This window comes from Lipophrys pholis (genome assembly GCF_963383615.2).
Source record: "Lipophrys pholis genome assembly, chromosome: 1".
Taxonomy (NCBI): domain Eukaryota; kingdom Metazoa; phylum Chordata; class Actinopteri; order Blenniiformes; family Blenniidae; genus Lipophrys; species Lipophrys pholis.
In genome coordinates, this window is record NC_137635.1 from 28,268,695 (window position 1) to 28,288,996 (window position 20,302).

At 42.2% G+C, this 20,302-nt stretch overlaps 1 protein-coding gene across 1 annotated transcript in view; it reads left to right on the forward strand.

Moving 5' to 3' along the window:
* LOC308106486 (uncharacterized protein) overlaps positions 1 to 20,302 on the forward strand; it is a gene marked incomplete at its 5' end in the record, with an annotated part of 238,865 nt that overhangs the window by 202,125 nt on the left and 16,438 nt on the right. The gene's annotated exons all lie outside the window — the stretch shown is intronic.

Below are 20,302 nucleotides of genomic sequence, written 5' to 3' on the forward strand. Positions count from 1 at the left end.
GTGGATTGCATGTTCCATCCATCCATTATCTATACCGCTTATCCAATGCAGGGTCGAGGGGGGGCTGGAGCCTATCCCAGCTATTAGCAGGCGTTAGGCAGGGTACACCCCTGGACACGAAGCCAGACTGTCGCAGGGATTGCATGTTTTGCATGCAAATACCTGTAAAACTGAAACATAAAACTCTATGCAGTTTTTGTAATGTCAACAATAGCAAGTATTTTGAAACCTGGTGTACTTTGATTGACTGAATGTACCTTGTGAAGTGAAAACAAGTGTTATTCTTTGACAGAGTTATTTAATTGAGTCAGATTTCCAGTGTTTTGGTAAAGGTAGTGTGTTCAGAGAAAGATATGTTCTATTTTGAAATGAAGAGTTAGTGTATATCTAACAAAATGTGTTTTTGAGAAGAAAATTATCCATTTGGCCAATTGTGTTTTGTAGGTGTGAATCTGTGTTAAGAGTTTAGAAAAAGTATCTGAAGTATAGGTAAGCGCTTGTTAGCGATTGAAAAAAACTGTAATGCTTCCCACCAAGGACTTTATAGCTCTGGGAAGTGCCTGGTTGATTACCGGCTCGAACAGTTATAAGGTCTTCAAATTTCTAAACATTCATTTTATTATGATAATGATCTGCAAAAAAAAAAAAAAGTACCTCTGTGGCAGGCATGGGCTCTTTGCTTGAGAGGTCATTGCTGCTGTTCTCATCAGGGTTTTCTGAAGCTCATCTTTCACTATTTGTTTTACAGTTTTCAGTGTTGCTTGTGATTTTTTTTCTGGGACTGGCATGGCAGTTGGAGCCGTGTAACATTTGGACCTGCCAGGTTGGGGCTTTGCTCCTTCTCTCTTTGCCGAACCCTCCTGAGACTGAGAGATGTCTTTATGGATGAGTTTCTGAGGAGTAACTGATCAAAGAATGTGTGTGTCATTATGTGTGCTCTGTATCTCCTTTGTCGAGAGCCATACAGTTTTTCTCACAAAGGCCAAATTTCTCATTTTCCATGTCCGACTTATACCTATTTAAGATATTTTTCAATACGGACATCTATAACAGCTGGACAGAAGTAAGTGTGTTCCTCACAATTTGTTGTCTCTGAATACCATGAAGGAAGGCGCAATGCCTTCCTTCATGGTATGTAGGTTAAGAACACAGAAAAGATGATCAACTCAATTGAAAGTTGCTCCTGATTGGCTCGTGGCTCACTCATGCTTTTGCATACTTGTGTGACTGTTTGAAGGAGAGTGGCCATGAGGCAGCAATGTGATCATCCATTAGTAAGCATATGGAAATTAAGACACAATTAAAATTGCCAAAATTAAATTGAAACCCTGTTTTGTCGATGTGAGTTTTAATGTAGGACATGTAGGAGACCATTATTGTGTGTGATTTGGATGATTCTACAGAACATTAGAGAGAAGTTATTGAATTATATTACTAATTAAAATCCATTGAAATTATGAGAATGTCTTTTTTGTCCAACTAATAGCGGTAGTATGATCATGGACAGAGTTTCATTGGTGTACAGTACATTACAGTGACGTCATTGAAGTTATTACATTTTATTACTAATAAGAAAAATTATCAAAGTGATGAAAAAGTGTTTTTTATCAAACCAAATTCTAGTTTAAGCAGGACTCTTTTGATGGTTGGACAGAATTTCATTGGTCTACACGACATTACAGTGAAGTTATTCAAAGTTATTTCTAGTTTTTGGTTGTTATTACTAAAAAATGTCCGTCAAATTATGAGAGTCCGAATCTCTGAATATTTAGCCCACTTTACCAAACTCTTCAACAATGCAAATATTCACATATAATGTGTAAATACTGAAAAATAATACCACAGACAGCTATAAACATACATAAACAAGCATGTTTTTACACACACACACACACACACACACACACACACACACACACACACACACACACACACACACACACACACACACACACAAACACACTTGTGTGCAATATGCCTCATGAAGCCGATGATTTTGATTTTGATTTATAAAGATCATTTTAAAAAATAAATTCCATAATTTTTTGTCAATAACGTTGTTACTTCAGAGAAGGTGAATATTTTGTGAAAACGACTGCCTTTAATTATCTTTAAATAATTTTCGCCTCCATATGCGCTGTGTTTATTTATGCTTTGTGTCTCATCCTAACTTGAGCTGGTGCCTGCGGCAGCTGATTGGTCACCAGGCACCGAAATACCTCTCAATCAAGGTTTAGAGCCCGCCCCCTCCGACAGCAGGATCCAGCTCCAGCAGCCAGAAAAATCCTGCACACTCCGGACACTTTTACACGTTAAGTACGTTTTTCTCTCATTTATTCATTTAATAATGAGTCGTGTCTTGTTCTATCGCCCGAGTGCTGTAGTTTGTTCTGTAAGAACAGATTATAGGGCAACAGGACACGGAAATCCGTCCAGTGCGGCTCCGGTGAGGCTGTCAGGTTGTTTATTTCTTATCACAGTGACGGATCATGTAATAAATGTAATATTACTGACAGATAGGCCCGGTTTACTGGTGTGTGTGTGTGTGTGTGTGTGTGTGTGTGTGTGTGTGTGTGTGTGTGTGTGTGTGTGTGTGTGTGTGTGTGTGTGTGTGTGTGTGTGTGTGTGTGTGTGTGTGTGTGTGCACCTGTCACTGCGTCTTATGCTCTGAAGATTCAGCCTGTGGCCTCATGTATGTATGTATGTATGTATGTATGTGTGTATGTATGTATGTATGTGTGTATATATATATATATATATATATATATATATAGTCTTCCCCATGATTGTGTCGCCTCCTGACCCAGAGACCATTTAAAGGCTCAGGAAACCTTTGCAGGTGTTTTGAGTTCATTAGGTGATCAGGGTGAGACACCATGACTTTCCAAAACTGAACTTTTCCACAATATTCTAATTTTCTGAGACACTGACTTTTGTGTTTTCACTATCCGTAAGCCATAAGCATCAAAATGTCAACAAATAAAGGCTTGGAATATCTATGTGTCATGAGCCTTTATCAAAAATTTGTTTGACTTTATGAAATGAGTGACAAAAATATTGAACATTTTCAGAATTGTCTGAAGATTCCTCTGTTTGTACACTGGATCTCGTTAGATCTCAATTCGCACTCAAAAAATCCGTTTCACAACATTTCAGACTCTTTCTTTGAGAAAGTCTGGATTTCTTTCAGGATGAATCAGCAAAATGTTGATATTTTCGCTTTAGCCACCTGTGATTTCCCAGAAACCCTTGTGGCAGGTTTGCCAAGATAAAGTCAGTTAACAAAACATAAACACAGTTTGATGGCTCCACATTCCGGTTTGTTTGTGAACATATCGACTTTAGTGGGATCAATGTGGGGAACTCTGGGTTGTAAATTAGTGGAAATGGTTTTGTTTTGGTGTTTTGTTTTATTCTTTCTGCAGAAGTGATTCCTTTTATGGGAAGTAGATTTCAAAGATTTTTTTCTGGGAGAGTAACTGTAAATGACACTTGAAGTTTATTGAAAGATTCCAGAGGCCTGGACTCCGAACCGTGATCAACATATCCAGGATCTCTCTGTTTACTGGGTTAACTTATCCAGACACTTTGGATCCTGATAACTACCAAGCAGGTTATTAACTCACTCGTTCAACCCAGACCTACATGTGGGCGTTCACATGAAAGGGGCGGAGTTTGCAGCGTTTGACCAATCACACACACACACGGAGAAGCGCAGTTTACAGATTACTGAAGGAGCGATTATTCTCTGACAATATGAAGAATTAAAACACATCCACCAGGCTAAAGGCGACTCTGTTGCCGCGTCCAAAGCCGGAACATTCCAGACTTCTTAATGCTTGACTTCATGAGATTATACGATATTAATTCATCTGCGATATAAACGGACGGCACTGTGATCACTCAGTTTCACTTTATTACAGCAGAAACGTGTCGGGCTGAACTTCCTCACTGCTCTTCTTTTACTTTAGATTTTACCTCCAGTTGTTTTGAGGCTGAGTTTCTCTTGTTAGAGTGTTTTTTGTTGGAATATTAATTCATCACCACGACGGAACAAATCCCGGTAAGAAGTGAGCTCGTGTAATTGTGTGACAGTTCCCGCGTGGTTTGATCCGGTCTCAAGAGTGAATGTGAACGCCACCCGAACCAAATGAAGGGGTGCAAAGTCTCAAATGTGAAAGGCAACTTAAAGAGCCCTCTTTGCACCTTCATCAGCCCCGGGATTATTAAAATATTCACATTCTGTTAGAAATGTCAAGATGTATGCAAACAAATCCTTCTACAGCCAAAGACACTAAGACAGAGACAAAGTTACTCACAATGCTTTATTTTGCTTTTGAGTTTCTTTTCCACAACCGATGGTAAAACTAAGTCTCTGGAATTATAATAATAATAATAATAATAATAATAATATTAATAGACAGTGCTGCTTCTGTGTAGACAGTCAAGATAGGAGAATAACTGTAAATTTAAATGTACTAAAAGTTGTTCTAATTCTTTCTTCTGTTTAGACGATGCAGCTTTCACAAAATCTGTATTTCCATGCTGAGTTTCTATGTGTGACCTCAGGCTCGTCTCACACCAACACATCAGTTTTAGTTTTGTCTTTGTGCCACTCGGATCTGTAAATTGTCTTCAGTTCCTGAAAAGCAGCTCTATGGGCAGATTAGAAACACGATGCGGGTCTTTGTGGGGCTTTTCCACTGGAAAGAACCAGGTGCTGGATCGGATGTGGGGCCAGACTTAGCACCAGTTCTTTGTCTTTCCACCGCCAAAGCCCCGGCCTATCAGGGGCTAAACTGGTGCTACGCTGGCCCCACTTCGTTGCTGGGCCAGAGCAGGGCCAGAGCGGGGCCAGAGCGGGGCCAGACATGTCATCAGCTGGGGACAGAGGTATCGCTATCTACAAGGCGGAAGAGATGTTGAACCAGCTTTCTGAAATCTACAGCGAACACGGAGCCCCGGAGTGGTTATAGAGGAAAAAATTTAAATAACGTTTGGGAACGATATAATAAGTCACTTCCTCAAGTTAATAATACGAGGGAATGAGATCATTTAGTCCATGATCGAGGAGCCGCGGCTCTCCAGAGCGCTGCAGAGCTCCTCCGCTGTCAGTCAGCTGCGTCGGTATATAATTTAGAAACAATTTTCCATTGTCGTTTTTTTTCACACTTTTCATGGTGACATCATTGTAACTAACTTCATTTCCAGGTCTTGTATGGCGTTCTGACCGCAGGCTGAGGTCTGCATGAGGAAACAGGGGGCGCTCTGCTATGAGACGCCCTATTACTATTTTCTACCCACAGAACTTCTTTATAATGACGCCAGACTTTTGGTTCAGCAGCAACTAAAAAACAAACTACATACTACTGTAAATGAAAGCTGGGAGTTTATAGACATAAAATGAGCCTTTTAATGGCTTCATGTGAAAGAGAACTTTAATCAGAGTGTTTACGTAGGTTGCCATGGAAATGGCTGTAGAGCTGCGTTCTATCATTCTACACCTCCATTCCTCCATGTTGAAGCTTTTGATTCAGACACGTCCAGAGATAAAGTGGAAGGAACAGAAATTCACTATGTAATGCTGAAGCTCATTCATGTTATTATTATTATTATTACTATTTTTCTCTCTGGCCACTCCGGGGCTCCGGACTAAAACAAGACGGACGTGAAAAACCCCCAATAGAGCGACGAGGAGACTCAATGTTTTCTGGCTCTTTGGTTCATCCGAGGTCCAGGTCAGACTAGATGGAGCGACCCGGACCAAACCACTGTTACAGTCCGTCACCTGGTTCTTCTACGAGCGCTGTCAGCACTAAATTGGAGAAATCAGTGACGTATCACGTTTTAGAGTGACGCAATGACGTGGCTCCCACTGGCTCCGTTAACGGTGGAAAAAGAACCGGTTAAGAACCGGCCCTGAACTGCTCCTGGTTCCCGTTGGTGGAAAAGCCCTATGTGTGTGAGCGTAGAGCCACTAACAACAAAACAAAGTTCTGTGGAATTTTGTTTCAGTGAAAAACAAAAAAAGCCTGAAAATGTACAGAATTTCTAAAAGATCTGAGGACAGGATGCAAGACGTCTTTTCTGCAGGTTAGTTTGTGTGTTAAGTCGACGGCTTCACGTTAAAGAGGTCGAGTTTGTGTCCCGTTTGATGAAATTAAAATGATTCCTATTCCCCTATTTGTTTAAATCCCTATGAAGATGATGAAGACTTGATGACTGCTTCGCCCCAACTTCCCACCATGGCCTCCTCCTTCTCCTCCTCACCCTCCTCCTCCTCACTCGGAGACAAACAGCTGCAGAGGATAATCAGAGATCTGCACGGTAATAAACTCTTTACACACTGTTAGTTCAGGTCAACAAATACTCTTCTGACCTGAAAAGAACCCAACAAATACTCTTAATACTTCACATATTGTCACAAACAAATCTCCAGTTCTTGTGTTAAATAGTCTCCAGAGGAGTCATGATGATGAGCCATCATTACAGAGATAACATTAGCTGTTTCAGTTTTTTACCTTTCACCAATTTAAGTATCACATCGTTTAAAAGATTCTTACTTGTGCAACAAAGTAGAAACGTTCCTGACGTCTAGTGAAAGCTGCACAGAGCCGCTACAGAGAGGCTGAAGAGCCACGTGTGGCTCCACAGCTGCAGGGAACAGATGGAGACGTTACAGGTGAAAGAAGACAGTCCTGCAGACTTGTTTAATGTGAGAGTGGAAGGATAAGTCCTGGTCCGAAGGAACTCCCTGGTCCCTCACTGTGGTACTGGAGGCCAAAGCAATCCCAGCCAGTGATGCTGCGTGTTTACATCATTTCTCTCTCAGATGTTTTGGGCCAAATATGATAACTTCTGTTTTATCAGAGTTCTGGAGCAGAAAATGAAGAGGAGCTGGAGTTTTCTAACAGATTGGTATCTCCTTGTTTCATAGATGAATAAAGCTGCGTATCATCTGTATAGTGATAAATAATACAGTGTTTCCTGATAATATTTCCCACAGGATGTGTGTGAAGCATAAAAGTTATGGTCCCTGATACAGAACCCTGTTGAACTCCATGATTAATGAATGACGATTGAAACGAACAAAGTGGAATATGTCTGTTAAATGCAACTCAAACTAAGTTATTGACGTATCAAAGTAAGTGGGCTTTAAATTGTGTGTCTTCGTTCTGTAGATGCTGTTCTGGAGTTGAGCAGAGAACATAAAGAGTGTCTCGAGCCTGTAACTGATGACAGTGGAAACCTGCGCAAGTTCTTCTACAAACTGGAATACCTGCTGCAGGTACATTATCACTTATTATCACTCGACTCTGAAATCATTCACTTGATTTACTCCTGTTTTCCTGACTTACAAAACTTAAATACTCTTTCACTCTCAAGTGAATTTCAGCAAAAATACACAAACACTGAGGGTTTTATGTCTGTTGGTGAAGAACTTTAATGGTTTTTTGCTGATTGTAATTCTGTGGGGGATGATTTTCCTCTGAAGACGATGATTGGTCAGCCCGTGAGCGCAGCAGGTCAGAGTTACGTGATGCACCTGAACGCATCACCCAGGGTGTGGGATATTTACACAGAAAGTGTAGAACTCCTGGTAATTCACTTTGAGCTGTTCAGCAATCTCATTGGTCTGATGTGACGAGGACAAATGTGTTGGCAGCATGAAGCTCATCGACCCGTAAAAATCCATAAGTTATCCCCGTCACTGTTTGAGCCGCGGGGCTCAGAGCGTGGGAAAAAAGTAGGAGTCCGGAAATGACAGTACATATTGCGGTTGTTTGCCGGCTGAGGGGGCGGGACCCGAGTTTCTACTTCATCATGCTTTTCTTCCTCGGTGGTCAGTGTTTGTTTTTGGGCGATAGCGCCCCCAAGCGGCGCAGCTGTTGTAATTGCGTGACGTTGTCCAGGCGGTTTGACCGCTCCCACGCGTGGCGTGTGAAAGGAAACTAAACTAAAAGAAGGTGTGGACGTCCATTCAGTTTGTTCTGGAGAGGTCCAGACTTTTGAAAATAAAGCAAAATATCTTTTGAATAATCTGAATAATCTGAACTGCTCTTATCTATTTGTTTTAGTGCAAATACGTACTACAAGTACAACTTGAAAACGTGTATCAAATACATTTTTTTTTTTTTTTTTAATCTGAGAAAATTAGGTTTGTACTGATGCCCCATTTAAAAAAATATAGTTGAATTTCCTAAAGTGATGTCCTCTGTTCACTTTGTTGCCTCCAGAAATCAGCTGATCCCTGCATGTATGTATATTTACTTTACGGCCCTGCGGTAGATATGCTCAGGTGTTACACACTGTTCCAGCTTTTCTGGGATGTGGATCGAATCTTCACTGTGAATTACTAGGAAGTGTGTCACACATATGTTGGTCAAATCCAGGTCCAGTTTGAAAAAGTAATTTGTGATGATGTGTTTGTCAGTTTGACCAGAAAGAGAAGACAACCTTCCTGGGCCAGAGGAAAGACTACTGGGATTACTTCTGCGACTGCCTGATTAAGATCAAGGGAGCTAACGATGGCATCCGGTTTGTTAAGTCCATCCCCGAGGTAATCCCCCTGCAACACACACACACACACACACACACACACACACACACACACACACACACACACACACACACACACACACGCTGTGTAAACATGTAGCTAAGCCCCAGCCTTGGCGCTGCTCATTCACTCTCCGTCTCCCACCTGAAACCTCCTGAACGGTAATGTGTGATTCTTTACACTTCAGCGTGTTTCATAGTTTGGTTTTCACCTCCTGCCGTGTTGGATACTCCCGTGGACATAAAGTTCTTTAGCCTGTTGAATCTGGCAGGTGATTGTTTGGTAACTTTAACTCCACGGTGAGAAGTTGAAGCGGTGCTGGACGTTATTTCAGGATCAGCTTGTGCAGGAATTATAAACATGGACGATATTTCTGCTTTGCTTCTTACACAGATGTTGTATTCTTTCCTTTTGACGTAAGGAAATATTATCAGGCATGTTGCCTGATAATATGTACAAGTTACAACATTTCTATGGTCAAGGACTCGACACAAAAGTCATGTTTAGGCTCCTTTTGTCACAAATAATATAATTTATATTTTTGGAGTATTTAAGCTTTTTTTTTTTTTTTTAACCACAATGCCTCCTGAGTGTCTTCAAAATGAAGTGTTTATAAAAAATTTTAAATATCTGAAACATTTTCTGAATAGACGCCTTCACTGAACACAAGCTCATAATTTGATGTGTCCACCTCAGAGTCCTTAAAGTCCTCACAGACATGTGGGCTGTAATATAGTTTATTTGACTCTCATTCTCAGACACGCAGCACTTATTTCTAATTAGAGAACTGGACTGTAGTAAACAAGCTTCCACCATGTTGTGATGACCTGAGCTGAACTGATATAAACAAGCTGCCTTCTCACACTCAGTCCTGCAGTTCTTTTCCTCCTGGGTGGTCGAATGTGAAACAAGTTTGTGAAGAAGCTCCTAACCTCAAGTCTGTGACCACACGTGGATTATCAGATAATGACTTGAACCAAAACATTCTGCTGGGACTGTGACCCGTGGAGCTTGAGTTTTATTTCAGTGGTATGGATGTGCCAGACAGCGTTGGCCCTCAGGTGAACATGTGGTAATGTGTCAGTGAGTAACTCCCTGTGTGGTCGGATCTTCTCTGTGTGAAGAGCAGACATCTTGAATCTGGAGTCCCTGCAGGTTGTGTGAAGCTCCTATTTGAAGAAGCTGTTAGATTCACTCTGATGGACGTTGTGGATCGACTCACACGCGTTCATGAAATCTATTGACTGACACCGTGGTGCTCATCATGGACCACAGACAGATTTCACCTCCACCAGATTCACTTCTGTTGTGGAATCAAGAAGTTATGGCCGGAACGATGCGTCACTCCCCACGGCAACGATGTGGTTTATAAAAATAGATGTACCAGTACGCCAACTTTGAACCTTGCGAACGCACATTTTGGATACTGGTGGCGCAGATGGTGAGGTGGAGGATTGAAGCCAGATTCATCTCATACATTGAATATCATCACATGCCAGACTCATTGATCCATGTAATCATAAACCTCCAAGCTGCAGCGTTCTACATGTTTCTTTATGAGACATTAGTCTGAATACTGAGTTAGCAGCTCCATGTTCATCTGCCATACTTTCATCTTCTCATGATATAGAGCGCTGGATAGCACTGATAGATTATTAATCCTGACAATGTGTGTAACAATCAGTCTGATTGCTGAGTAAGCATATGAATAGCGCGGTGACAGCCGTGAATGAAGCTGCACTATGGATGCACTGGCAGTGCCATGCACTCGGGACGCACTGGTGCTGGAGACAGACGACGTCCTCGTCACCCACCGCTTCAACTCTAGTGGCTGAGGATAAAACTATTTTTATTTTTATTTTTATGCGCATTTTCACGAGTCCATGTTGGAATATTAAATTTGATAAAGAGATAAAACTGAACTTTATCAGTCTCGGACAAATCTGTGTCTCCTTCCATCTCTGACACTCTGCAACATGCTGGCCATCTCAAGGATGGAGGCTGTTTTGGTGTCCAGGGCTGTGGACTCGGTGTGGTCTGGCCTCCATGATGTCACTCTCCTCTGGCCTCCACCTTCAGATTAGATTCTTCTCCTCCACCTCTGCAGTCACTGATCTCTCTGTGACTCACACTATTTACAGCGGTGACAGCATGATGCCACTACTGTGCTCACCAAATGAGATCATTTTCCTGGCCTCCACCTCCCCAAAGACTATTTCGCTGTCTGTGAAATTGTTTTTCCTCGTCTTCTCTGCCGTGGGTGTAAAATGCCATCGATCAGCAGGCTGATTTATGCAGAAATATTCATGAGGTACTTTTCATTACACCATTCATGGGAGGTGAATCCACCTGTATAACCTTCCCGGTAGACTGTGATTTATAAAGGTAGTGTACGCACGCATGGTTTCATAAATCGGATTATATTTTTTTGCGCACAGCATTTTCAGCTTTTGGGCACACCTACACACCCTACACAATGTTTTATTAATGAGGCCCCTGTTGTTTGTTGAACTAATCATATTGTGTGTGTGTGTATGGTTATAGTTCACCTAATGTTAGAGTTTAAAATTGGTTTGTGTGGTTCAGATGGAGGCGTGTTTTTTGAAAGTTCCACTTCAAACAAGTTGTCATTTAAACACGAGTTTTCTGTTTTCTGGTAAATATGTCGTGTAAACAGGTTAACCACAAGTTCTTCTGAGTTCTGACACTTCTGCTTCTTTTACCATCAGGCCACACACACACACACACACACACACACACACACACACACACACACACACACACACACACACACACACACACACACACACACACCTACACACCTTGGTCAGATTTGTTGACATGCAGAGTGAGTGCAGAGTGTATGGAGACATTATTTATCACCAGGGGTGACGGGTCACCTGCTGCCACCAGTAAGGACTGCAGGCAAAGTATCCTGTGAAGTACTTAAAGGGGACATATCGTGCTAAATCCACTTTTTTAGCCCTTAAATGCATTTTGTTGTATATTTAGAGTGTTTAGAAGTACAGAAAAGTTCAAAGTAGTCTCTTCAGGTGCTCCGTTGATATCTTTATATTCTGTTTTGGTCATATTTTGCGATCGGTTTCGATTTTTCTATTCTCTATTACGTTTTTTGAACAATGACGTCACAGTATTCTCAGCGGAACTGCCAAATTAGGACATCGACATTTCGAGCAATCCGCCATTTTTGTTTCTCGCTGCGATTTTGTAGTCCAACCGAAGTTACGAGAGGATAAGTCGAAATGTTCGGTTGTTGGATGTAGTAACCCACAAGCTTCGTTACACCGTCTCCCAGCATCAGAACCTTTTCGAAGTGCCTGGTTGAGTTTTATTTTTCACAGAAATGTACCCACATCTGTGGGTAAGGTCATTTTTGTGTGCGCGAAGCACTTTAAGGACGACTGCTTCAGCAACCTCCGCCAGTATAAAGAAGGATTTGCCGAAAGACTTCGTCTGATTGAGCGGTCAGTTCCTTCTATCTATGGAGACGACGAACAGAGCACTTCGGTAAGCTGTATATAACGCTACAAAGTGTGATGATAAGACGTCCCTGTCATTGTTTTGTTAGCATTAGCAGTTGCACCGTCTTCATATGTTAGCGCTGTGTGCTCGTTTTAGATTATAATGTAACTTCTGTGTTAAATAGTCGTTGTAATACAGGCAGTATTGTAGTAGTGGGCATGGATGGAGAAGTTAGTGTAAATATAGTAACACACCATTGCGTTACATCCATATGAAGACGTTGTTCTGTAGGTGCATCATCGTCATTTTCATCTCGCTCCGCCGGGTCCGACTCTGGCTCCAACATGTATGGCTGGATGGACAAATCTTCCGTTGTTGACATTTTGTAAATAATGTGTGAATATAAAGTTTCTGCGCCGCTAGATAATTGTATCTGTTCTATCAAACTACAAAGATGGCCGAACAGGGTGACGTTGAACCGAGTATCACCTCTGCAACCTGGAGAGGAGGCGGGGTATGAAGTGTCTCATTTGCATTTGAAGAGACCGCCCCAAAACGAGTTGCTCTCAGAAGCACATCAGAAAAGGGGTAGAAAAGGGGCCTGTGGAGCTATAATAATGAGGAATTCAGACCCAAGCATTGCAGTTTCGCGTTGTATAGACCACAACTGTATGATTTATATGTAAAAAGGAAGGATTTAAAAGCATGATATGTCTCCTTTAAGATTAATTGCAATATTTTATTGTCTGTGAATATTGCTTACTCCTAAACTACATATAGAGCAGTTGTCTCCCAATCGGAAGGTTGCAGGTTAAATTCCCCAACTCCACCTGTCAAAAAGACTGAACCCCTGGATTGGGAATGTGATTAATGATTGAAAGCGCTTTGGGTCTGCTCAAGCAGTGGAAAAGCTCTATATAAGTGAAATCCATCTCTGATGGATGCATGAATGTTGCTATCCCCTCTTTCACCATGCTGTGTGTATTGCATGTGTGCATGGTAAGTTGTGCTACATTCATTGAGATCACAGGATTTTTATGTGGAGTGGCTTCAACCCAAAGTCTCACTACAGAGATTGGCTGGCTCTAATGTAGACCATGCTTGACAGAAACACAGCCAGTTTTGACAAATGCCAGCTTATGTGCAACTCGGGCTAACGGGTGAGAGTCAAAATGAAAGAGGTCGGTTATTTACTCGAGCACAAGTTTAAAACTTTGGAAGAGGCCCTGAAGGTAAACTGAGTGACGCAATCACAAAACGCTTGTAAGTTCGGGATGTCCCTATCCGATCGGTAGATATCGTATCGGGGCCGATATTAGTGATTTGTGAGTGATCGGCAAATCCAGCCGATCACCCCGCCGATCTAAAAAAAAACAAAATGCGGTCCGCATATATAATAATATTATATTATAATATAATAACCACAACAATCACGGACTACAAGCTCTGGTCGAGCTGCAGAAGCTAGAAGCAGGCGGAGCGGGGCCATAGACCTATAAAACTAGATTTATATATAGTGGGTTATGTGTTTATGTGCAGAAGTCTACTTCTAAATTTCTATGTGGTCTGTCTTCTTCTGTTTTTATTGTGTTTGGTGAGTCACAGCGCCCCTAAAGGCCTGGCATGTGTACTACATGCCCTGAAGCCTCGTGTTGAGCCGTGTTCATAGTGAGGTGTGGACGGTTTTTTGGGAGAAGGCCAGAGAGAAAAAAGATAGTTTTTTCATCGTGTGGATGTTCCTCAGTTTACAACAACAACTAAAGAGAAAGAGAAGAATTTTGATTCAATAAGTGAGTTTTACAATAATTTCTAGCAAAACAAAGCTTCTGCCAATAGTGCTTTTAGCTTCAGACATCTTAGTTGCTCCAAAAATAGACTATTGAGTATATTTGCAATGGCAATGTGAGTATCGGATCGGGAAGTATCGGTATCGGCCGATACTCAACACTGAAAAATCGGATTGGTATCGGGGGCAAAAAACTGTGATCGGGACATCCCTAGTTGTAAGAATCCTTGCTACACAGGAATGTGCTGCTAGTCTGGTGGTAGAATCTTTGCCTATTATGCAGGAGGCCACGGTTTGATTCCAGGCCAAGACACAGTTTGGTTTATATGTTTATTTTTTGATCCCCCAGTGTTCAACCTTTTCACATGATCGGTGCCTATATGGTTGTCATCACTAAAACAATTTACTGTGGCATTCAGTGATGTCAGTAGACCTGAAATAAACTGTTGCCCCACCAAGTATTTACATATAGAAAGGCCACAGTTCAGTTCTGTTAGGTTCAGTCAGTCTTTACGGATGCACATATTTTTGTTGTGGATGTCAGGGCTATGATGGTGGTGAATTGATGTGGCTCACATCTGGCAGACAGAGCAAGTGTGTTTTCTACAGGCTTCAAGGAAGGTCCAAGGATTGCACACATTGCTCGAGACGCAAGAGAAGAACAAGGAGCCCATGAATGGAGCTCTGGCTAATAAAGAAGTGCTGATATTTTCCACCTCACCTTTACAGCTACTCTACCAGAAAAAATCTTCAGGATATACTTCCCATAAAAGATCTCACTTCTGCACAGAGAGTAAAGCAAAACATCAAAACAAGACCATCAATCCTTTCCGCTCATTTCCAACCCACAGTTGCCTAAATCCGTCACACCAACGATGATATGTTTACAAACAAACCAGAATTTGTAGCCATCGAACTGTGTTTATGTTCATGTTTGTGTTCATGTTTCTTTGGAATTCTGCCACTTGAGTTTCGGGGATATCAAAGATGGCGTCGTGGTGGCACAAGTGAAAATATCAACATTAGACTGATTCAGCCCAGAAAACATCCAGATTTTCTCATAGAAAGAGAAGCCACAAGCCACAAGAAGAGTCTGAAATGTTGTGAAACTGATCGTTAATCGTTTCTCCAGTGCGAATCGAGATCGAGTGTACAAACGGGATCTTGTCTATCTTGCCTTGGGAATGCTCGGAGGTTTCCGTTGTGCTAAGACAACAAAGTCAACAAACCCGGGCATTTCCCGTGAAATTTAAATGCTGAAAATACGTGTTTGTATGAGTGTAATGAGGTATTGACAACATATTAGAGATGTACATCAACAACTAAAACTGGGTCCTATATTTCCCAGTGGATTCTCCAGAGGAACTTTAATGAAGCTCAACACACGTCTTCTCTCTTGTGTGACAGAAATCAGTGAGCAGGAGACAGTGTAGGAAGTGACTGGAGGGGACTGTCAGGGAGACTTAAAATGTCCCAGTGCCGAGGATCAGTGTGTTCCTGTCAGTTAGCTGCAGACTAGCACTGAGCTAACGGTGAATAGGACTTCTCCTTCTGGTCCTCCGGTTCTGTCCACGAGTCGCAGACATAAAGATCCTTCTGCCTCATCTGTCCAATTTAAATCCCTCCATCTGTCACTGAAGAGTCCCAGCAAACACAAACACATTGTGTGCCACTGTTTATGTCTCAGTTACGTTCAGAAACTTATAGCCTAGCATCTAGGCTGAATCATGCTGAATCATTTTATTTTTTTGAGGCTCAGCATTTAAACAGGAATGTGATCAGGACATTATGATGCTCCAGCCAGCGTAAAGTCCTGGTTGGAGACTAATTAACTAGTTTCTGAAAACAAAACAACAGTTGTCTTTCTATTATCGCTGTTTGTGGGTGGCATAGCTCATTTGGTAGAACAGTCATCTCCCAATCGGAAGGTTGCAGGTTTGAGTCCCATCTCTGCGATTCCCATCACTGCCATCTCTGCCTGCCTCCATGCCGAAGTGTCCTTGGGCAAGACACTGAACCCCAAACTGCCCCCATTGGAGTGACAGCGCCTTGCACGGCTGCAGCCTCCAGTGGTGTGTGAATGTGTGTGTGAATGTGTGAATGTGATGAGCTATGTAAAGCACTTTGGGGCTGCTGTCAGTGAAAAGGCGCGTTATAAGTGAGTCCATTTATTTATTTGTCTGTCCATCCTCCTCTGACCTCGTTCAGTCCCACAAAACTGCTGCTTCTCACAATCCTCTGGAAACCCTGGAGATGGTTGAAAGATCCCAGGAGATCTGCAGTTTGTCAAACACTCATGAGGTGCTCACGTCAGACTGCAGGATATTAGAGTTAATATATTCGAGTTATTAGGAAGAGGCGTACCTGTAGCGCTGCATTATGTAATAATGCTGCAATATATAATAATGTAAAACATTTTCCACTCATTATGTAATAATCCGGCCCCCGGCTAGCTCAGTTGGTAGAGCATGAGACTCACAATCTCAAGGTAGAGGGTTCGTGTCCCACGCCGGGTGCCACCTTCCCGTGGGCTCACCACCTGCAGGAAGGTTCTTAATCGGTGCGATGTGATCTGGGTGACGGTGCTCAGACTGACACCCCCGTGACCCGGAAACGCACAAGCAGGAGAAAATGGATGGATGGATGTAATAATCTGTTGCATTTTGTAGTAAAGTTCTTGAATGTATTTTCTAAGAAACTTTGATGCATTTTCTAATAATCTCTTATATGTTGCAACAGTTATTACAAAATGCGGCTTAAATGATTAAATGCACTCAGTGGGACGTACAATCTGGTTTCATTTCTTGTTTTTATTCTTGATTTCTTGAGCTTTAAATGCTAATGAGCTGTGTCTGGCCACACCTCCTCCATGTCTGCTTTCTGGCAGCGTTTGAGAGGAGTAAAAATAACTATTTATTTATTTATTCATTTATTGATCGATTTAGTTATTTATTTCTGAACATGTACAAAAAATAAAGTCAAAAAGAGAAGCAAACAGAATAAATAAAAAAAGAGTAATCCAGAGATGACTTGAGCCACATTTCATTTTTACAATATGTGACGGAGACGGCCACTGTGGCGTCGTCTCTGTCGCTCTCAAGTCTTCCTGCCTCCGGCTGCATTGACCTCAATGATCCAGTCCTCAGATCGATTCATCATAATGTCTCATCCAGGACAGAAACTCAGTCCAAACATTGTAAACACATTAAAAAACCACTTTCTATGGGGTGTGTAGTTTTCCATGTGACTGTGTACTTGAGTGTGTGTTAAATGTGTCTTTGTGTGTGTGTGTGTGTGTGTGTGTGTGTGTGTGTGTGTGTGTGTGTGTGTGTGTGTGTGTGTGTGTGTGTGTGTGTGTGTGTGTGTGTGTGTGTGTGTGTGTGTGTGTGTGTGTGTGTGTGTGTGTGTGTGTGTGTGCAGTTAAAGACTTCACTGGGAAAAGGACGAGCCTTCATCCGCTACTCGCTGGTTCACCAACGCCTGGCCGACACACTGCAGCAGTGTCTGATCAACCAGAAGGTCACCAGGTGAACACGTGTGCACGCACACACACACACACACACACACACACACACACACACACACACACACACACACACACACACACACACACACACACACACACACACACACACACACACACACACACACAGAGGTGATTCCAATGAGGTGTTTTGAGGAAGTGTGACTGTCTCTCTTCCTGCTTTCTGTTTCATTTCTGTTTTCATAGTGACACGTCAGGTTCAGATTAAATACACGCCAGTACCTGCACACCGCTCACTTTAGTCCTGGATATCATGTTTATGTGATTGACAGTCTGACGCATCTGGAAATGTCTCATATTATTGATTAAACATGAGCACCAGACAAGCATTAAAAGATTGAATTGATTAGTGGTGTATTAGGGGGGTGAACACTGGTTGAAGGAGCAGTAAGATAAAGAGCAGTGATTCAGAGCTGCTCTGAGGACAGTCTGGAGGCTCACGACACTAAACGCTGCACCAACACATCAAATTCAATCCGACATCGTCCACCTCTCCACTCCTCCACCTCTCCTCTACCTCTCCTCCACTTCTCTCCCACCTCTCCTCTACCTCTACACCCCCACCTTTCTTCAATGTGTCCTCCACCTCTTCCATCTCTCCCCCACCATTCTTCCACTGGACGGACAGACAGTCTTCCTTGCTGGAGTTTAATGAATTCATGTTCTTGTAATGATGTGATGAGTGCAGTCAGTACGACCCCTGTGAGTCTCTTTTTAAGTCTAAAAGAACAATATGATGGTCTTGTGAGTCACTCTCAGGCCCCGTTTACACGACAACGAATTAGAGTGTATCCGCAAAACCTTCTTCACTTTTGGGGGGTCGGTTTACACGGCACCAGTTTGCGGATGCACTGTATCCACAAAGTTTTTAATCCGGCTCCCAAGGTGGAAAGATTCTTTCACGGTGCAAATCCCTCCTGCAGAGACTGATGGAGGCTACAGAGCCTGTTACTGCACATGCACCTCTCTCCCCCTCCCTCCTGCTCATTCAGTTGTAAACAAACATCGCGGCCGCGTAGTCGTACGACTCCCAGTCCATATTCTAGTTTTATCGTCCAGATCAGTAGTTTAATAGTTGAGACTTTCCCTGATAGCATCCGATGTGTCATCAGTCCATGCGGATGTCAGGTTCTCTTCATTTTCTTCACGGTCATAGTGTATTGCTCTCTGCACACACGTCTGTGTAGTTTCATTACAAAATCAAGCAACAGCGCCCTCCAGTGGCCCGGCATACTAACTACATCGTTGTCTCTGTGTCCACTGCTGCAGTGGAAACGCCCCCACTTTTTTTTTTGCGTATTAGGTGTTGTCACGTGAAACGATGTCGTGTAAACAGGGCCTCAATCTGAGCTCTGAAATCCTAAAATCATCTGGAACATGTTTAACTTCTAAAATGAAAATACCACTGCCCCTCTCACTGAACATGAAAAGAAAAGCTTTTTGTTTTATCCAGAGTAATAGAAAATGATTCAAGTGTGCAAATAAAAGGAAAACGTTTACGTTTGTACAGTTTAGCGAAAGCTTTGTAGAGCTACTACATAAGGGCTGCAAAGCCATGTGGAGCTCCTCTGTTTAGTCTATCGTCTCGTAAACAATAGGTGTGTTTGCAAACACTTGTAGAGGAAGCAGTAAACAACAACGACTGGAGATCTTTGTGAATATGGGCTAAAGAAACTGCTGCCGAAGCTTTTCGAGCTGAACTGAGGTAAGTAGTGACTGAAGACTGTAGGCTGGTTGAACTGAGCTGTGTTTGTCTGTTTGTTGTGCAGTGACTGGTATTACTCCCGGAGTCCCTTCCTCAAGTCTCACCTCACTGCAGACATCATCAACCATCTTTACGAGCTCAACCAGATCCAGTTTGATGTGGCCGCCAGGGGCTATGATCTTGATGCTGATTGGCCAAAATTTGCAAGGTAAGCCACGATCATTGTGTTGAATCTTTTCAAGGTAGTTATATCCCCAAAGTGATCGACTTATCGATCAATGGAAGTGAAGTAAATACCTAGTGTAGGTTATTTAGGATTAAGAGGCGGAAGTAAGTGTTTCTACCTGAAGCAGCACTTGTAATTCACCTTAATCAGAAGTGTGTAACCAGCAGCTCTACAGCCACATGTGGCTCTACAGCACCTCTGTAATGGCTCCATGAAGCTTTCACCTCCATCTATCTTTTATACCGCTTATTCCTGGGCAGGGTCAAGGGGCGCTGGAGCCAACCCAGATAACTATGGGTGAGCAGGAAACAACTGGACAGGTCACCAGTCCATCAGAGGGCAAACACAGAGAGACAGACAACCACACACACTCACATTCAACAAAGTTAAATATGTGTTGGATGACAAAACAATGAAAACGGTGTATTGGTCACTTATATTGCCTTACTTGAGTTACTGCGCAGAAGTGTGAGGTAACACATATAAGAGCAAATTAATGCCCTTGTTCATACTGCGAAAAAGAGCAATTTAAATCATTCATAGAGTCAAATTCAGAGAACATCCCAACAGTATATTTATTAAATCTGAGTTAAAACTTACAGAAATAATAGAATTACAGGCACTGCTAATCATGATCAAAGGCAAAAAATTTATTTTACCAGCAAAGCTGCAAAAGTTATTCGTGTTCACTTCAGAAGATGAAGATCACAGTAGGAGATTCGATTTTCAGCACCAAGTTGCTCGAAACTAATTTGAAACAAATAGGTGCGAGGTGGACAAATCCTGAGTTCCCAAATACAGGATTTAAAAGGTTGTACTAATATTTGCCAATTGAAAAAAGTTTTTACATATGCAAAAATTTTAACTGGATCACTGTAGTTCACACTGCATGAGCTTTGTTTTTTCTTCTTCTGGCTGTTCCTTTTCTGATAATTCCGGGTGTACTGTTGTAAAAAGTGTTTGCTTTCATGAAGGGAACAAAAATTTATGAATGAAAA